Here is a 17631-nt window from a genome sequence, read left to right on the forward strand (position 1 = left end):
CGATCCTTTTACAGTAATCCACGGTTCACCATCGTGGCAACAGGCTCCCCACTGAATCCTCACTAAAGACCGTTTAGAAAACGTCCGCCAAGGCCCGATGCACGAAGACCTAGAGGCAGTTTGCCCAGTTATTACCAGGACCAGTTCCTGCTGAGTCGATTCCAATTCCTGGTGACCCACGTGTTGTCAGAGCAGAACCACGCTCCACAGGGTTTTCAACGGCTGATTTCTCAGCAGCAGATCACCAGGCCTTTCTTCTGAGGCATCTCTGAGTGGCCTCGAACGTCCAACCTTTTTGGTTAGCAGCTCAGTGTGTTGACCGTTTGCACCACCCAGGGACTCCTTCCCCATTTAGTAGGAATATAGGAACTAAGACTCTACTTAAGAACCAAGATGCCCGCAGCTTTAAGAAAGTGTAAAGGAAAAGAAAGAACCCTGTATCTGTGTTATTTTTACAATTTAAGAATAAATCTATCTAGCGTGAAAGTTCTCAGGAAAAGGGTAAAGACATGTTCTCCTAACTCCTGCAGTCCATAACCCCTGATATCTGCTCCATAGAAGGGAGCTCAGAGGCCATCTAGGCCCACTCCCACCCCAGGCAACAAAACGCTCAGCAGAAGTTCAGAAACCCCGCTTCTGCTTAAAGACCTCCAGAGCCCAGGAGCCTCCCGTGTCCCAAAGCTCTGCCCATCAACCAGCGGCTCAAAGCGTTACCCAGTCTTTCCTTACACTGGGGGGCCAAAACCAGCCTCCCTATAATTCCTACATATTGGTCCACGTTTCAAGGGGGACCCCTCAATGTTCCTGTGGCCCTCCACGTGGGACTTTTGGCATACGTGCTGTCACTGGACCATCTCAATGGCCCGGCCAAGCAGATGCTATGACTCTCCAGGTTTTAAAGCTGCGGCCCTGGAGGCTGAGAGAAGCGTGGCAGCCACTCAGGGTTGCAGAGTGGTGATGGGCAGAGGAAGGGTTTGACCCCATGTGGGCAGTCTCCACCTTTCATGTCATTTTCACTATCCCACCTTGCCGCTCTCACGCATTAGGGGGAGAAAAAGCTGCTCCTGCTTGCCCAGCGGACGGTTCATAAAGGTGGGAAGGGGGAGAGTAACTGAAAGCCCCCTCTACACACTCTCCCTGAGAGAGCCTGCTAGTCAGGTGACTTTAAACCCCCACACAGGGGGGCCCAGATCTGAATTTCTGACCCAAACTATCCCAAGTTCAGGGGCAAAATGGCCACCCTCGGGTCTGCATGCCCCACAAGCCCTCAAGTTCAGCAGGTACCAAGCTGCATTTACCAACTGTCCTTCATCCCTGATCTTGCTCAGAAATACTGTTCTCTACCCAGGAAGCCAGGCCAGAAACCTGCAGGATTATCCTAGACATTTCTCTTTCCCTCATCCACCTGCCCTGCTTTGACGTCTCTTGCTGTCTGCCTCTTACCCGCCATCCCCACCACAGCTGCCTTCTTCAGACCACCATGCGAGCTCAGTTAGACAAAGTCAACAGCTTCCTAAATGGCCTCTCCGCCTCCAGTCACATCCCCCTGCTGCCATGCGGACTGCCACCAGAATGACCCAATATGGCAACCTAGGTGCCTCCCCTGCTACGAATCTTTCCATGGCTTCCTGTTGCCACCAGAGGTGATTCTCAAGAAAATCACGAGGTGTGTGGCTGCGGCATCTGTACATTTTGAAAGCCCCCTAGGCAATCTGAATGATTCAGCAGTGTTTGGGAACTAAGGGTAAACGAGGCTAAGTTCACATCATCGGTGATCTGATCCCTGCCTACCTCTCCCGTCATTGTTCCTGCCACACCCCCCCTTGGTAACTACATCCCAGCGATCCTAGAAACATACAGTGTTCACTCCCACCTCTGTGCCACTATTGGGGCCGACCTCAGCCTGAAATGTTCTCTGTACTCTTGGCCAACCTGTACTAAGCCTTCAAAACTCCACTGAGAAGTCCCTTCTTCAGGAAGCCTTTCCTGGCCTGATCAGAACGGACCTGGTGCCCCTCCTCTGTGCCCACATAGCATCGCACAGAGGTCTCTATCACAGCACTTATCACGTTGGGTTGAAATGATCTGCTTATGTGTCTAACTCGCTGGCACACATATAAGCTCCTCGAGACCACGAAACATGTTTCTTCAACACTGGCAAGTGCCTGACACGTAACAGGTGCGAACCAAACGTGGACCTGAAATGAGCCTGATTTCAAGACCAGGCTATACACTGACTGACTGGAGCTTTGGGTTTCAGGCATGTCAACCCACTGCTGAAGCTCCGTCCCTGCATCTGCAAAGTCGGCATAACAAATCCCCACGTTCATCCACACACCAAGCTTTTCAACGTCTGCTAAGTGCCAGATACAGGCTTGCGTGCAGGCTGAATCAATGAACGCGCGTGAGGGTATTCTGTAAACTGTTCTGCAGTATCAGAAAGATAGCTGTGCAATTCCAGCCTTTGCTTAGTCTCTCTGAAACAGAAATAGCAATTTCATCCCAGAAAAGCAAGGTCTATGACGTGGAAGTCTCCATTAGCTTACTGCAGTTTCAGGGCAAGAAGGTCACTTAGCTCAAAGGGAACTGCTCGGGCCCAGAGGAGACGGAGGAATCGGACTCTGGGAAAGCCTGCGATAGTGAGAATCTGCTCCGACAGGGGCAGTGCTAATCTTCCGAGGGCACAGGCTTCACCGCAGAGCACCACTGAGGACAGGTCACTGAGTCCCAACCCTGTTGTCACTGACTTCTGCCTACCCTGCTCTCGGGTTTCCATGGCAATGGGTGTGGAGCCAGAGGCAGCAGACTAAAGCAGGCTCCACACGCCGGCTTCCTGAGGCTCCCCCAAGCCTTCCTGAGCTTTGTCTACTCAGTGGAGCTCTGGCTCCCCTGAGACCTGCTACTACCAGGGGTGGGCAGCAATCTTAAGGTCAATCCCACAGAGCCCAGGGGAACCAAATTGGTTTGCAAACTGAGGGGACTTTGAGCCTAGAGTAGCTCTGGGCTCTTCTCTACCCAACACTGCTGTCCCTGATATGTTGTATTCTGCAGGCTCAGGGAGGACTATATAATTCCCAAAGTCCTTGTACTAGAGGCTCTTAGGTCTGCTCTAAGCTCCCACTCTCTCTCCTACAGTTGCTCATCCTCTTGGGGGAAGTCCCAGTCCAAGGATTGCTCCTCAGAACCCAAGCTCTACAGGCATCTAGCAGTGACACCCTGTGACACCATGGCCACCCCCTCCAAAGGAATCTGATCTCTCATCCACCCAGAAGTGAACCAGGAACAGGGGAGCTATCAGAAGTTATGCTGAGAGCCAGGCAAGGAGAGGACAGAAGCACTTCCTTTATGTACAGAGTTCTCAGAAACTACAAGTCCACACTCACGGAACCAAGTTCTTATCACTCATCTCCTCTGGGTTCCACCCAGGCGATTACGCCTATCCCCAAGGAATCTCAAGGTTTGGTTAGGAGAGAAAATAAGACAGATGAAACTTGTGTGAAGTGGATGGCCATTAAGGCCCTAACGGCCCACTTTGCGGTAATCATGTCATTTCACACTCAGTGCCAAATAGAGTTAACCTTCAGGGATCACAATTTAGCCCATGGGGCACCTGAATTGCTCATTCAATAAATATTTATTGAGCCCCTACTATACAGGTGGAAATCAGCCACAGCCTGTCCTGGGAGAGCTTACAGCCTAGTATGGAAGACAGGCATTCACACAAAAGAATTGCATTCAAACAAAACAATTCTGTGCAAAATACAGAAGATATCTAGAGCTGGACATAGATCATGGTGCCTGGAAACAACAGAAAAGGATTTCTCGGGAGGGGACACCCGAACAGGCCTTTGAAGGGTGAATGGCGGGGTTATACGGGGCAGACAAGGCAGAAAGAGGAGTCCAGGCAGAGGGAACATGTTCAAAGTCCCAGAACAATGTCGCTGGAGCCTAGATAAGGTGGAGGGGGGTGCAGTGATGAGATGTGAAGTTAGAAAGGTAGGCAAGAAGCAGGTCAACCTGCCAGGCTAAGTAGCTTGAACTATACCCTTTAGAAAAGTGAGGGGCCACCAAGGCACCTCTAAAGATTTTTCTTTGTTGTTGTTGTTGCTATTCTTCTTTTTGTATGTTCTTTACTGAGAAATGGCATGGCTGAATTTTCAGTCTGGAAACCCCTGGAATCCCCATGGGTGCAGTTCTACTCCGTCCTATGTGTTCACTATGAGTCCAAACTGACTTGGTGGCAACAGGTTTAATGACAAAGAAATAATACTTTAAATTTATTTTGAAAAACATCTTTTAAGAAAATAAGAAGAATACCTATGCCAGAACAGAAAAATGGGCAAAAAGAAAAAATGTTCAGCCTTGCTAGCAATCAAATAAACATAAATTTTAAAATGAGACACTAAGTCTTTGCCAATCAAATTGGCACAGATTTTACAACACCCAGCGATAGCAAGGAACAAGAAAAAAGGGCATGCCCATATCCCGCCTCTAAAACAGTAATTGTTACTGGGTGATTCAGCAGTACCTATCAAAAGCCTCAGAGTCCCTGGCTGGTGCAGATGGTTAAGCACTCGGCAGCTAACCAAAAGGTTGAAGGTTCCACCCAGAGGTGCCCTGGAGGAAAGGCCGGCCAATCTGCTTCCCAAAAATCACACACTGATAGCCTCATGGAGCAGAGTTCTACTCTGACACACATGGGGTCACCATGAGTCAGAACTGACGAGAGGCAACTGGTGTTTTGATACCAAAAGCTTTCAAAATGTACATTCATGTGGAGCCAAAAATTGCACATCTAAGAATTCCTCCAAAGCAGACAATCAAGGATTTCTGCAGACACTGACCAATGGAATGATCGCCTCAACGCTGTTTACAGCAGAGAAAGACAGAGAATAACCTAAACACCTAGCAGCGGTGGATGGGTCAAGTAAATTCTGCTAGTTTCATACAATGGAAAGCTATCCAGCCACCGAAAGTGATACGGAAAAATAGTTAATTACAGGATGTTCAGAATCTATTATGTGTATAGGGCATGAAAGAGTATTATTTAAAATACACACATTTTTCATGTCCGTGTTTAGAAAATAAGACTGGGTTGTTGTCGATGTTAGGTGCGGTCGAGTCACCTCTGATTCATACGGCCACCGTTTGTACAACAGAACGAAACACTGCCCAGTCCTGCACCATCCTCACAACCGTTGCTATGCTCAAGTCCACCCTTGCAGCCGCTGTGTCAATCCATCTCCTTGAGGCTCTTCCTCTCTTTCGCTGACCCTCTACTTTACCAAGCATGATGTCCTTCTCCAGGGACTGGTCCCTTCTGATAACATGTTCAAAGTACTTGACACAAACTCTTTCTTGCCATCCTCGCTTCCAAGGAGCATTTCTGGCTGTACTTCTTCCAAGGCAGACTTGTTCGTTCTTCTGGCAATGTATCACTTATTCAATATTGTTCACCAACACCATAATTCAAAGGCATCAATTCTTCTTCAGTCTTCCTTATTCGTTGTCCAGCTTTCCTGCACTTATGAGGCGACTGGAAACACCACAGCTTGAGTCAGGTGCACCTTACTGCTCAAAGTGGTATAATTGCTTTTTATGTTTAAAGAGAACTTTTTCAGCAGATTTGCCCAGTGCAGTGCATCTTTTGATTTCTTGACTGCTGCCTCCATGGCTGTTGATTGCGGATCCAAGTAAAAGGAAATCCTTGACAACTTCCATCTTTTCCCTGTTTACCATGATGTTGCTGACTGGTCCAGGTGTGAGGAGGGTTTTTGTTTTCTTCGTGTTGAGGTGGAATCCATACTGAAGACTGAGGTCTTAGATCTTCATCAGTAAGTGCTTCAATCTTCTCTGCTTCAAACAACCTAGGCTGTGTCATCTGCGTATCGCACGTGGTTAATGAGACTTCCTCCAATCCTGATGCCACATTCTTCTTCTTCATATAGTCCAACTTCTCGGATTATTTACTCAGCATACAGATTGAATAAGTGTGGTGAAAAGATGCAACGCTGCCGCACACCTTTCCAGATTTTAAACCACACAGTACCCCCCCGTTCTGTTCGAATCACCGCCTCTTGGTCTAGGTATAGGATCCTCATGAGCACAATTAAGTCTGCTGGAATTCCCACTCTTCGCAATGTTATCCATAATTTGGTATGAGTCACACAGCTGAATGCCTTTGCATAGTCAATAAAATACAAGTAAACATCTTTCTGGTATTCTCTACCTTCAGCCAGGATCCATCTGACATCAGCAATGATACCCCTGGTTCCACGTCCTCTTTTGAATCCAGCTTGAATTTCTGGCAGTTCCCTGTCAATATGCTGCTGCAATCACTTTTGTTTGTTTGTTTTTATTATGCTTTAGGTGAAAGTTTACAGCTCAAGTTAATTTCTCATACAAAAACTTATACACATATTGTTATGTGACACCAGCTGCAATCCCTATAATGTCACAGCACACTCCCCATTTCCAACCCAGGCTTCCGGTGTCCATTCAATCAGCTCCTGTCCCTTTCTACCTTCTCATCCCGCCTCCGGACAGGGGTTGCCCATTTAGTCTCGTTTATCTACTTGAACTAAGAAGCACCCTCTTCACGAGTATTATTTTTTTGTTTTGTTTTACGTTTTGGAATTTATTTATTTAATTGAAGTTTAGATGAAGGTTTCCAAAACAAACTAGTTTCTCATCAAACAGTTAGTACACATATTGTTGTACGACATTGGTTAACAACCCCACGACATGTCAGCACTCTCCCTTCTCAACCCTGTGTTCCCTATTACCAGCTTTCCTATTCCCTCCTACTTTCCAGTCGCAGCCCCAGGGCTGGTGCACCCTTTTAGTCTTGTTTTGTTCCATGGGCCTGTTCAATCTTTCCCTGAAGGATGAACCTCAGGAGTGGCCCCACTATTGAGCTGAAAGGGTGTCCTCTGGACATACTCTCAGGGTTTCTCCAGTCTCTGTCAGGCCAGCAAGTCTGGTCATTCTTTTTGAGTTAGAATTTTGTTCTACATTTTTCTCCAGCTCTATCCAGGACCCTCTATTATGATCCCTGTCAGAGCAGTCAGTGGTGGTAGCCAGGCACCATCTCGTTGTACTGGACTCAGTCTGGTGGAGGCCGTGGTAGATGTGGTCCATTAGTCCTTTGGACTAATCTTTCCTTTGTGACTTTAGTTTTCTTCATTCTTCCTTGTTCCCAAAGGGGTGAGACCAGTGCAGTGTCCAAATGGCCGCTCACAGGCTTTTAAGACCCCAGATGCTACTCACCAAAGTAGAATGTAAAACCTGGAAACTATGTTATGCCAATTGAGCTAGACGTTCCCCAAGACCATGGTCCCCGAACCCCTAAGCCCAGCAATTCAGTCCCTCAGGGAGTTTAGATGTGTCTATAAAAAAAAAATTTTTTTTTTTTATACAGCTACCATGCCCTTGCCTTGTACAGGTTGTGCTAGCATCCCCAGTATTGTGTACTGTCTTACCTTTCACCAAGGTTATTGGTTATCTGTTGTCTATTAAGTGTTTTTCCATCTCCACACCTCCCCTCCCTTGTAAGCATAAAAGATCATTTCTTTTTGTATGTAAACCTTTCCATGAGTTTTTAAAGTAGTGGTCTCATACAATATTTGTTCTTCTGTGATTGACTTCTTTCACTCAGCATAATGTCCTCCAGATGCATCCATGTTATGTGATGCTTCACAGATTCATCGCAGTTCCTCAGCATTGCATAATACTCCATCGTGTGTATACTTTGTCTTCTCGAGCCACCCTTTTAAATCTTCTGTTCAGCTCTTTTACTTCATTATTTCTTCCATTCACTTTAGCACCTCTATGTTCAAGAGCAAGTTTCAGACTCTCTTCTGATATCCATTTTGGTCTTTTCTGTCTTTTTAATGACCTTTCACTTTTTTCATGTATGACGTCCTTGATGTCATCCCATAACTCGTCTGGTCTTCAGTCATTAGTGCTCAATGCGTCAAATCTATTCTTGAGATGGTCTCCAAGAATACTCAATAGTCCAGTACTGAAGGTTGTATTTTCGCTGTTGTGACAGTCATCTTCTGTAGAGATTTACAGCGTGTCCTACAGGTCACTAAGAGTCAAAATCAACTCAAGGGCAACAGGTTTGGTTTGGTTTTGATTTTCTAAGTTTTCTATAATAAACACATGCTATTTTGCTCAAAAAAAAAACATTCTAAGAGTGCCTTTAAATGGTTATACCCTTCAATTCAGAACTTTCAATTTTAGAAATTTACCCTGATAATCAGATATGGACATAAAGATGTGTGTACAAGACAATTCATTATTTATCATTGACCTCCAAAAGGAAACCAAATAAATGTCTACCAAATACCAATTATAAAGTATGATATATTATACCATGGAACACGGCAACTACTAAAAATCGTGAAGAAGAATATTGAAGAGAGAAAATGAAGCAAAAGAAGGCAGATCATAAAATAGTAAATACAATAATATGAAACTAACTTTTTAAAACCATGTAGAAGAAGTACTGCAGGTATATGTACCAAAATAAACATCAACTATGGTTTCTCCAAGTGATAGGACCACATGCGATTTCTTTATCTTCATTTTTCTCCTTTTCATACAGCTACACGGAAATTTTACATTCTAGGAAAAGATATTAGGGTTCCATTTAAGAAGTAAGGAGTGAGAACAAGTAGAGTAGTGTAAGAATTCTTTCTGCTGCTATTTTGCTGTGTGGTGTTTCTTGCAGGGCATGCTGGCACCCCTTCACAAAAACCAAGAATCAGTCCTGAATGAATGGGAAGTATATAAATTAAAACAAATGACAAATGGGCAATACATGAATATGTTGTCTGTGTAATATTTTTAAAAGTATAAACATACAGGAATCTGGAAACTAATATATCAAGGTATGAAGAATGTTTAATTATCATAGTTTAGCCTAATAAGTAAAGCTAGTCTGCCTTGAGCATTGTGTTCTTTTCAGAACTATCTATATGGAATCAAATTGACAACAGCAACTTGAAAGATTAGAGAGGTACTTTAGGGGGCAGTGAGTTTATGCTAATGAGGGAGGAACAATTCAGAAAAGGAGGGTGAGAATGTTTGCACAACTCGAAGAACGCTTTCAATGTGACTGAACTGCACATGTGAAACCTGTTGAATTGGTGTATGTTTTGCTGTGTATATTCTCAACAATAACAACAAAATAAATAGCATAATGCCTGTGGCCTTAAAAGCTTGCAAGCAGACACTGAAGGCACAACAAATGGTCTCTATTCGAAGCAACAGAGGAAGGAGAGTCAGAAATAGGAGGAGAAAATAAAATGTGGCTAATTGTCTCCATTAACAATTGCCTCTTTTGCCATGAGACCAGAAGAACTGGGTGGTGCCCAGCTACCATTACTGAACATTTTGATCAAAGATTCCGTAAAAGAATCCTGGTCAAAAGGGTAAAAATACAGAACAGAATTTCAAATTCTCATGGAATCCAGACTTTCTGGAGCCATGGAGGCTGGATGAATCCCTGAACTATTGTTCCAAGATAATCTTTACCTTAAAGCAAAGATATGCCCTGGAGGTGGGGCCAAGGTGGCGGAGTAGTCAGACACTTCCTGTGGTCCCTCTTACAACAAAGACTCGGAAAAACAAGTGCGTCGATTATATATGACAATCTAGCAGCCCTGAACATAAAAAGAAAAGTTGAGGAATCAGTCTGAGCAGCAAGGGGAGGGAGAGACAGTTCAGAAGTTCAGGAGTTGCCACGCCTGACCCATCGGGAAACCAGCACCCCGCAGGCCAAATCTGCTGGCACGAGCGTGGTGACACAAGTAGTGGCATTTCAAATGTGTTTTCCACGTTGGGAGAGACCAAGCGGTGGAGAGTCTACTCATGCCTCCAGAATCAGTGAAACAATGGTGCTCAATTGGCAAAAGATAAGTACATGTGTCTAACCTACCATATGGAGCAAAAAATATCCCTTGGGAAAAACCTTGCTCCCACTTACCTACCCCCTTCCTGCTCTGCACTGAGTCCCAGCTGGCTGCAACCTCTGGGCCGGAAGTAGAACCCGTCACGTGCCCTGAGCCATTCTCCCAGCCTTGGAGAGGAAATAAATTAACAAACATGGAAAAAATAATCTGCTGTCTCCCCCAAGCCACGAACTCAGGGCAGAAAGAGCTCCTTTGCCTAGGCACAAGCATAAGGGTCCACGGACACTGAATGCCTCCACCCCTGCATAGGCCTTTGTGGGCCCATTTCAACAGTGTAGGCCCTCATTAGCACAGTACAGCTGGGTATATACCTGAAGTTTAACTTCAACTGTTTCAGCTATATACCGGACAGGCAGGTTCATGACATTTGACACCGTTCTGCCTATTAAGCAGGGTCCTCGCCTACCCACATCAGGGGCCTGTGAAATGCTGGCTCCACCCACGCCACCTAGCTACCTGCGACAGGGGTCTGGAATAAGTGGTGCATCCTAATCCTTACAACCAACACCACTGGATGCTCACAGTCCAGGTGCAAAACCCACCCACCTATCCGTTCTAGGGAACACACTTTCCTCACAGATTCTCGGGGATGGTTGTCAGCCCCCTGCCTTGTTCAGTGTCTATACCCCTACTGCACCCAGATACCTGTGACTACACCAATCACCCCTACTCATCTAGGATTGTAGGCGAGAGCCTGCACCACACACTTGGTAACCGACTACCTGGACATCTGAGCTGAATCAATACAAGAAAACTAAATGAACTCCTGGACTCACATTCCTAGTAAAAGATCTAACCATTTGGCGACAGGACATTAGGGCTTTAAAGGCACTAGTAATCAAATTAGCTCACTCGAGCAGCCTATTTGGGCATATCAAAACAAAACAAGGACCTAGGACACAGTAAGCAAACATGAAATAAATACAAGAACTTATGGATGGCTCAGAGACAACAGTCAATATCAAATCACATAAAGAGGCAGACCATGATGGCTTCAGCAAGTTCCCAAAACAAATAATCAAGAAATCTTCCAGATGAAGAAAACTTCCTGGAATTACCAGAGGTAGAATACAAAAGACTCATATACAGAACTCTCCAAGGGATCAGGAAGGACATCAGGCAATACGCGGAACAAGCCAAGGAACACACAGATAAAGTAGTTGAAGAAATTAAAGAGGTTATTCAAGAACATAATGAAAAATTTAATAAGCTGCAAGAATCCATAGAGAGACAGCAATCAGAAACTCAGAAGATTCACAGTAAAATTACAGAATTAGACAACTTGATAGAAAGTCATAGGAGCAGAATTGAGGCAATGGAAGTCAGAATTAGTGAGATTGAAGATAAAGCATTTAAACCGACATATTTGAGGAAAAATCAGATAAAAAGAATTTTTTAAAAAATGAAGAAACTCTAAGAATTATGTGAGACACTATCAAGAGGAATAACCTACGAATGATTGGAGTACCAGAACGGGGAGGGGCATAACATAAATAGAAAGAACTGTTGAACATTTGTTGGCAGAAAACTTCCCTGATGTCAAGAAAGATGAGAAGATATCTATCCAAGATGCTCATCCAACCCCACATAAGGTAGGTCTTAAAAGAAAGTCACCAAGATGTATTATAATCAAACTTGCCAAAACCAAAAATAAAGGGTTTTAGAGCAGTTAGGAATACACAAAAAGTCAGCTACAAAGGAGAGTCAGTAAGAAGAAGCTCGGACTACTCAGCAGAAACCATGCAGGCAAGAAGGCAATGGGATGACATATATAAAGCCTTGAAGGAAAAAAACTGCCAACCAAAAATCATATATCCAGCAAAACTTTCTCTCAAATATGATGACAAAAAGCATTGCCCTTGAGAATGGGAACCAGACAAGGATGCCCTTTATCACCACTTTTATTCAACATTTTGCTGAAGGTCCTAGCCGGAGCAATTAGGCAAGAAAAAGAAATAGAGAGCATTCGAATTGGTAAGGAAGAAGTAAAAGTATCTCTATTTGCATACGATAAGATCTTATACACAGAAAACCTACAGAATCCACAGGAAAACTACTGGAACTAATAGAAGATGTCAGCAAAGTATCAGTATACAAGATAAACATACAAAAATCAGCTCCATTCCTCGACACAAAGAGAACTTCAAAGAGGAAATCACCAAATCAATACCATTTACAACAGCCCCCAAGAAGATAAACAACTGAGGAATATGTATAAGCAGAGATGTAAAAGATATATACAAAGAAAACTACAACAGAGGCAGGACCAAGATGGCTGACTAGGGAGAAGCTCCTGCTGACCCCTCTTGCAACAAAGACTTGGAAAAACAAATGAATCCATTACATACATGACAATCTACAAACCCTGACCATCAAACTCAGAACTAGGGAATTGACCTGAGTGACAGGGGTGCGAGAATCCACGTGCTGAAGGAGTGAGCAGTCCCGGAGACCAGCGAGCCACGCCCCAACCTTGAGCCCTCAGGGGAGCGAGAATCCGTGTGTGCTGAAGGAGCAAGTAGTCCTGGAGACTGGGACCCGCTTCCCAGCTCTTAGCCCTCAGGAAAGTGTGAAGCCACCTGCACTGAAGCAGTGAGCAGTCCCGGAGACTAGCGTGCCGCCCCCCAGCCCTGAGCCCTCAAGGGAGCATGAAGCCGCCTGTGCTGTACCAGCAAGCAGTCCCAGAGACCGACTAGCCGTGCCCCAGCCCTGAGCCCTCAGGGGAGTGAGAATCCACTCACTGGGGCACTGACCAGTTCCAGAGCCCGGCAAGCCACGCCCCAAACCTGAACCCTTGTGCAGCCTTGGGGCAAGAGCTGTAGAGATGATCATGGCTTCCTGAGACAAGGCAAACAGGGATGCAGCCCTAACCCCCTGGGGCAATCTCCCCGGGGACCCAGCCAGCACACACAGGCTACACACCCCTCTGGAATCTCAGATAAAAAGGTCCACACCAAACAAGATAAGTTGAGTTTATCTATTTTACTCTCTCCTATGTATCCGATGCCTCCCCTCCCTGCCCCAGCAGGCTTCATTAACACAGGAATTCCCTGGGGCAGAGACTGAAGTACTTTGCGGGATTTTTTTTTTCTAACCCATTTTCCTGGCCTGGAAAAACAGCAATTAACCATCAGGTGAAAAATCCTTTCCTGATTTCTCTAAACTGGAATAGCAGAACAGAACCAGCACCATCCAGGCATAAGATTTCCACCGTCTTTGGCTTTCACCCCTACACGGCTATTTAATGCAAAGCAATTCTTTTCGAGATCTGACTGTAATTGTTGTAGTTGAGCTGTGGAACAGCAAGTTTTGGAGGTCTGATACCACTCTGCCTATTAAACAGATACCTCACTGATCCACAGAAGAGGACTGAGGCTCCACCCACACCACCTAACCGACTGCTAAAGGGGTCTTAGGATTGTGACACTTACCAATTTTTAGAGGTACAGGCATTGGGTGCCTAAGATACAGCTACAGAGCCCACCCACCAGAGCACTCTAGAGAACATAGATGCTCCTTCCTCACTGCCACTTGGGGGAAGGCTGTCAGCACCCTGCCCTCCTTGGACTGTGACCCCTGCCGATACTAGAAACCAGTGCATACAGCCATCACCACAACTCCTCTAAGATAGGAGGGGAGAGCCTACACCACACACTAGGTGACCCACTATCAATACACCTGAGCTGATTCTATTCAAAAACAGTGAATGGACTCATAGGCTCATATACTGGGTAACAGCTCAAACCAGCTGGCAAAAGGACATAAGTGATTCAAAGGCTCCAACAATTAAGTTAGAGCACTCTAGTACCCATCTGGGTGTATTAAAACAAAACAAAACAAGAAGAAAAGACTCAGTAAGCAAACATAAAATAAATCATTACAATAACTTATAAATGGTTTGGAGACAGAAGTCGATATCAAATCACATAAAGAAGCCGACCATGATTGCTTCTACAAACCCCCAAAAGAAAGAATCAAAATCTTTGCCAAATGAAGATACATTCTTGGAATTTCCAGAAGTAGAATACAAAAAACTAATATACAGAATGCTTCAAGACATCAGGGATGATCTCAGAAATGAAATAAGACAATACCCAGAAAAAGCCAAGGAACACACTGATAAAGCTGTTGAAGAAATCAAAAAGATTATTTAAGAATATAGTGAAAAAATTAATAAGCTGCAAGAATCCATAGACAGGCAGCATTCAGAAATTCAAAAGTCTAACAATAAAATTACAGAATTAGACAACTCAATAGGAAGTCAGAGGAGTAGAATGGAGGAATTGGAATGCAGAGCGGGGGAGTTGGACAATAAAGCAATTGAAATCAACATAGTTGAAGAAAAATCAGATAAAAGAATTTAAAAAAATGAAGAAACCTTAAGAATCATGTGGGACTCTACCAAGAAGAATAACTTGTGTGTGATTGGAGTTCCAGAACAGGGAGGAATAATAGAAAATACAGAGAGAATAGTTGAAGATCTGTTGGCAGAATATTTCTCTGGCATCCAGAAAGACGAAAGGATATCTATCCAAGATACTCATCGAACCCCATACAAGATAGATCCCAAAAGAAAGTCACCAAGACATATTATCATCAAACTCACCAAAACTGAAGATAAAGAGAAAATTTTAAAAGCAGCCAGGGATAAATGAAAAGTCACCTACAAAGGAGAATCAATAAGTTCAGAGTACTCAGCAGAAACCATTCAGGAAAGAAGGTAATGGGATGACATAAATAGAGCTCTGAAGGAGAAAAACTGCCAGCCAAGAATCATATATCCAGCAAAACTCTCTCAAATATGAAGGTGAAATTAAGACATTTACAGATAAACACAAGCTTAGAGAATTTGCAAAAAACCAAACCAAAGCTACAAGAATTACTAAAGGAAATTCTTTGGTCAGAAAACCAATAATATCAGATACCAACACAACACAAGGTCACAAAATAGAACAACCTGATATCAACTCAGGTAGAGAAATCACAAAAACAAAATAAGATTAAATTTTTAACAATGCTCAAGAGGCGGGGCCAAGATGGCGGACTAGATAGACGCTACCTCGGATCCCTCTTGCAACAAAGACTCGGAAAAACAAGTGAATCAATCACATACATAACAATCTACGAACCCTGAACAACAAACACAGATTTAGAGACGGAGAACAAACAAATACGGGGAAGCAGCGATTGTTTTCAGAGCCTGGAGTCAGCGTACCAGTCAGGTAACCTTTGACGCCCGATTTGGGGCACAGCCCAGGGGAGCAGACGGCATAAACAAGGGGCCCAGCCCTAGCCCCCGAACTCACTCCAGGAGGGGGCCCAGACAGTTCGCGCGGGTGGTGTGGCGATGCAGCCAGTGGGAGAAGTCCCCGGGAGGCAGTGACAGATCTTGAGGCGGGGAGAGCAGCGACCCAGCCGGGGAACCGTTCCGCCGGGATTTTGCCTGGGCGCAGGCACGGCATAAGCACGGAGAGCTGCTCCACGCCCCTGACCTAACCCTGGGAGGGGGCCCAGCTGGTTCGCGCGGGCGGCGTGGCAACACAGCCGGTGGGAGAAGTCCCCGGGAGGCAGTGACTGGTCTTGGAGCGGGGAGAGCAGCGACCCAGCTGGGGAACCGTCCCGCCGGAATTTTGACTGGGCGCAGGCACGGCATAAGCAAGGAAAGCTGCGCCACCCCCCTGAACTAACCTCGGGAGGGGGCCCAGGCGGTTCACGCGTGCGGCGTGGCAACGCAGCCGGTGGGAGAAGTCCCCGGGAGGCAGCGAATGGTCTTGGAGCGGGGAGAGCAGCGTCCCAGCCGGGACACTCGGTCACGGCACAAGCACGGGGAGCTGCTCCACTCACCTGAACTAACCCCAGGAGGGGGACCAGCCAGTTCGCAGAGGTGGCACGGCGACAAGGCTGGCAGGACAAGAAGTGCCCGGGAAGCAGCGGCTGATTTTGGAGTCAAGAGTGCACCGTCCCAGCACGGGAACCTTAACGTTGGGCGTGGGGCTGGCAGCAGAGGATCTAACCGTGACTCCAGTGGGCCAGACCCGCCGGGGGCAATCTCCACACAGCCAGCACACATAGGCAACGCGCCCCGCGGGAATCTCAGATATAATAGTCATTCCAAGCAAGACAAGCAACCCTGGCTATATTCTGGGGTGCTACTCTCCAATCTCTCTGATCCCTCCCCCACCCTGCCCAGGCAGCTTCATTAACATCCGAATACCCTGAGCCAGAGGGAGAACTCTGATAGGGATCTGACTCCATTTTTTTTTAGCGGATTTTCTGGAAAAACTAGTTCCCCAGTGATGGCTCGGAGACAGCACTCCATATCAAACCACATAAAGAAGCAGACCATGACAGCTTCCCCAAACAAAAGAATCAAAATCTTTCCCAAATGAAGATACAATCCTGGAATTATCAGATACAGAATACAAAAAACTAATTTACAGAGTGCTTCAAGACATCACAAACGAAATAAGGCAAACTGCAGAAAAAGCCAAGGAACACACTGATAAAACTGTTGAACAACTCAAAAAGATTACTCAAGAACATAGTGGAAAAATTAAAAAGTTGCAAGAATCCATAGAGAGACAGCATGTAGAAATCCAAAAGATTAACAATAAAATTACAGAATTAGACAACGCAATAGGAAGTCAGAGGAGCAGACTCGAGCAATTAGAATGCAGAGTGGGACTTCTGGAGGACCAGGGAATCAACACCAACATAGCTGAAAAAAAATCAGATAAAAGAATTTAAAAAAATGAAGAAACCCTAAGAATCATGTGGGACTCTATCAAGAAGGATAACTTGTGGGTGATTGGAGTCCCAGAACAGGGAGGGGGGACAGAAAACACAGAGAAAATAGTTGAAGAACTCCTGACACAAAACTTCCCTGACATTATGAAAGACGAAAGGATATCTCTCCAAGATGCTCATCGAACCCCATTTAAGATTGATCCAAAAAGAAAAACACCAAGACATATTATCTTCAAACTCGCCAAAACCAAACATAAACAGAAAATTTTAAAAGCAGCCAGGGAGAAAAGAAAGGTTTCCTTCAAGGGACAATCAATAGGAATAAGTTCAGACTACTCAGCAGAAACCATGCAGGCAAGAAGGCAATGGGACGACATATACAGAGCACTGAATGGGAAAACTGCCAGCCAAGGATCATATATCCAGCAAAACTCTCTCTGAAATATGAAGGTGAAATTAAGATACTTACAGATAAACACAAGTTTAGAGAATTTGCAAAAACCAAACCAAAGCTGCAAGAAATACTAAAGGATATTGTTTGGTCAGAGAACCAATAATATCAGATACCAGCACAACACAAGGTCACAAAACAGAACGTCCTGATATCAACTCAAATAGGGAAATCACAAAAACAAACAAATTAAGATTAATTAAAAAAAATAATACACATAACATGGAATCATGGAAGTCAATAGGTAAAAGATCCCAATAATCAAAAAGAGGGACTAAATACAGGAGGCGTTGAACTGCCATATGGAGAGTGATACAAGGCGATATAGAACGATACAAGTTAGGTTTTTACTTAGAAAAATAGGGGTAAATAATAAGGTAACCACAAAAAGGTATAACAACTCCATAACTCAAGAAAAAAGCCAAGAAAAACGTAACGACTCAACTAACATAA

The 17631-nt window shown here is 44.9% G+C and overlaps 1 long non-coding RNA gene across 1 annotated transcript in view; it reads right to left on the reverse strand.

The window, feature by feature from the left end:
- The window catches only part of LOC111747699 (uncharacterized), a 46320-nt gene extending 29607 nt beyond the window's left edge, over positions 1-16713 (reverse strand). The window contains exon 1 of the long non-coding RNA XR_010319668.1: positions 9995-16713. This is a non-coding gene — a long non-coding RNA (uncharacterized LOC111747699). The remainder of the gene's footprint in view (positions 1-9994) is intronic.
- Positions 16714-17631: the final 918 nt, after the last annotated feature.

The sequence above is a fragment of the Loxodonta africana genome, chromosome X (genome assembly GCF_030014295.1).
Source record: "Loxodonta africana isolate mLoxAfr1 chromosome X, mLoxAfr1.hap2, whole genome shotgun sequence".
NCBI lineage: Eukaryota > Metazoa > Chordata > Mammalia > Proboscidea > Elephantidae > Loxodonta > Loxodonta africana.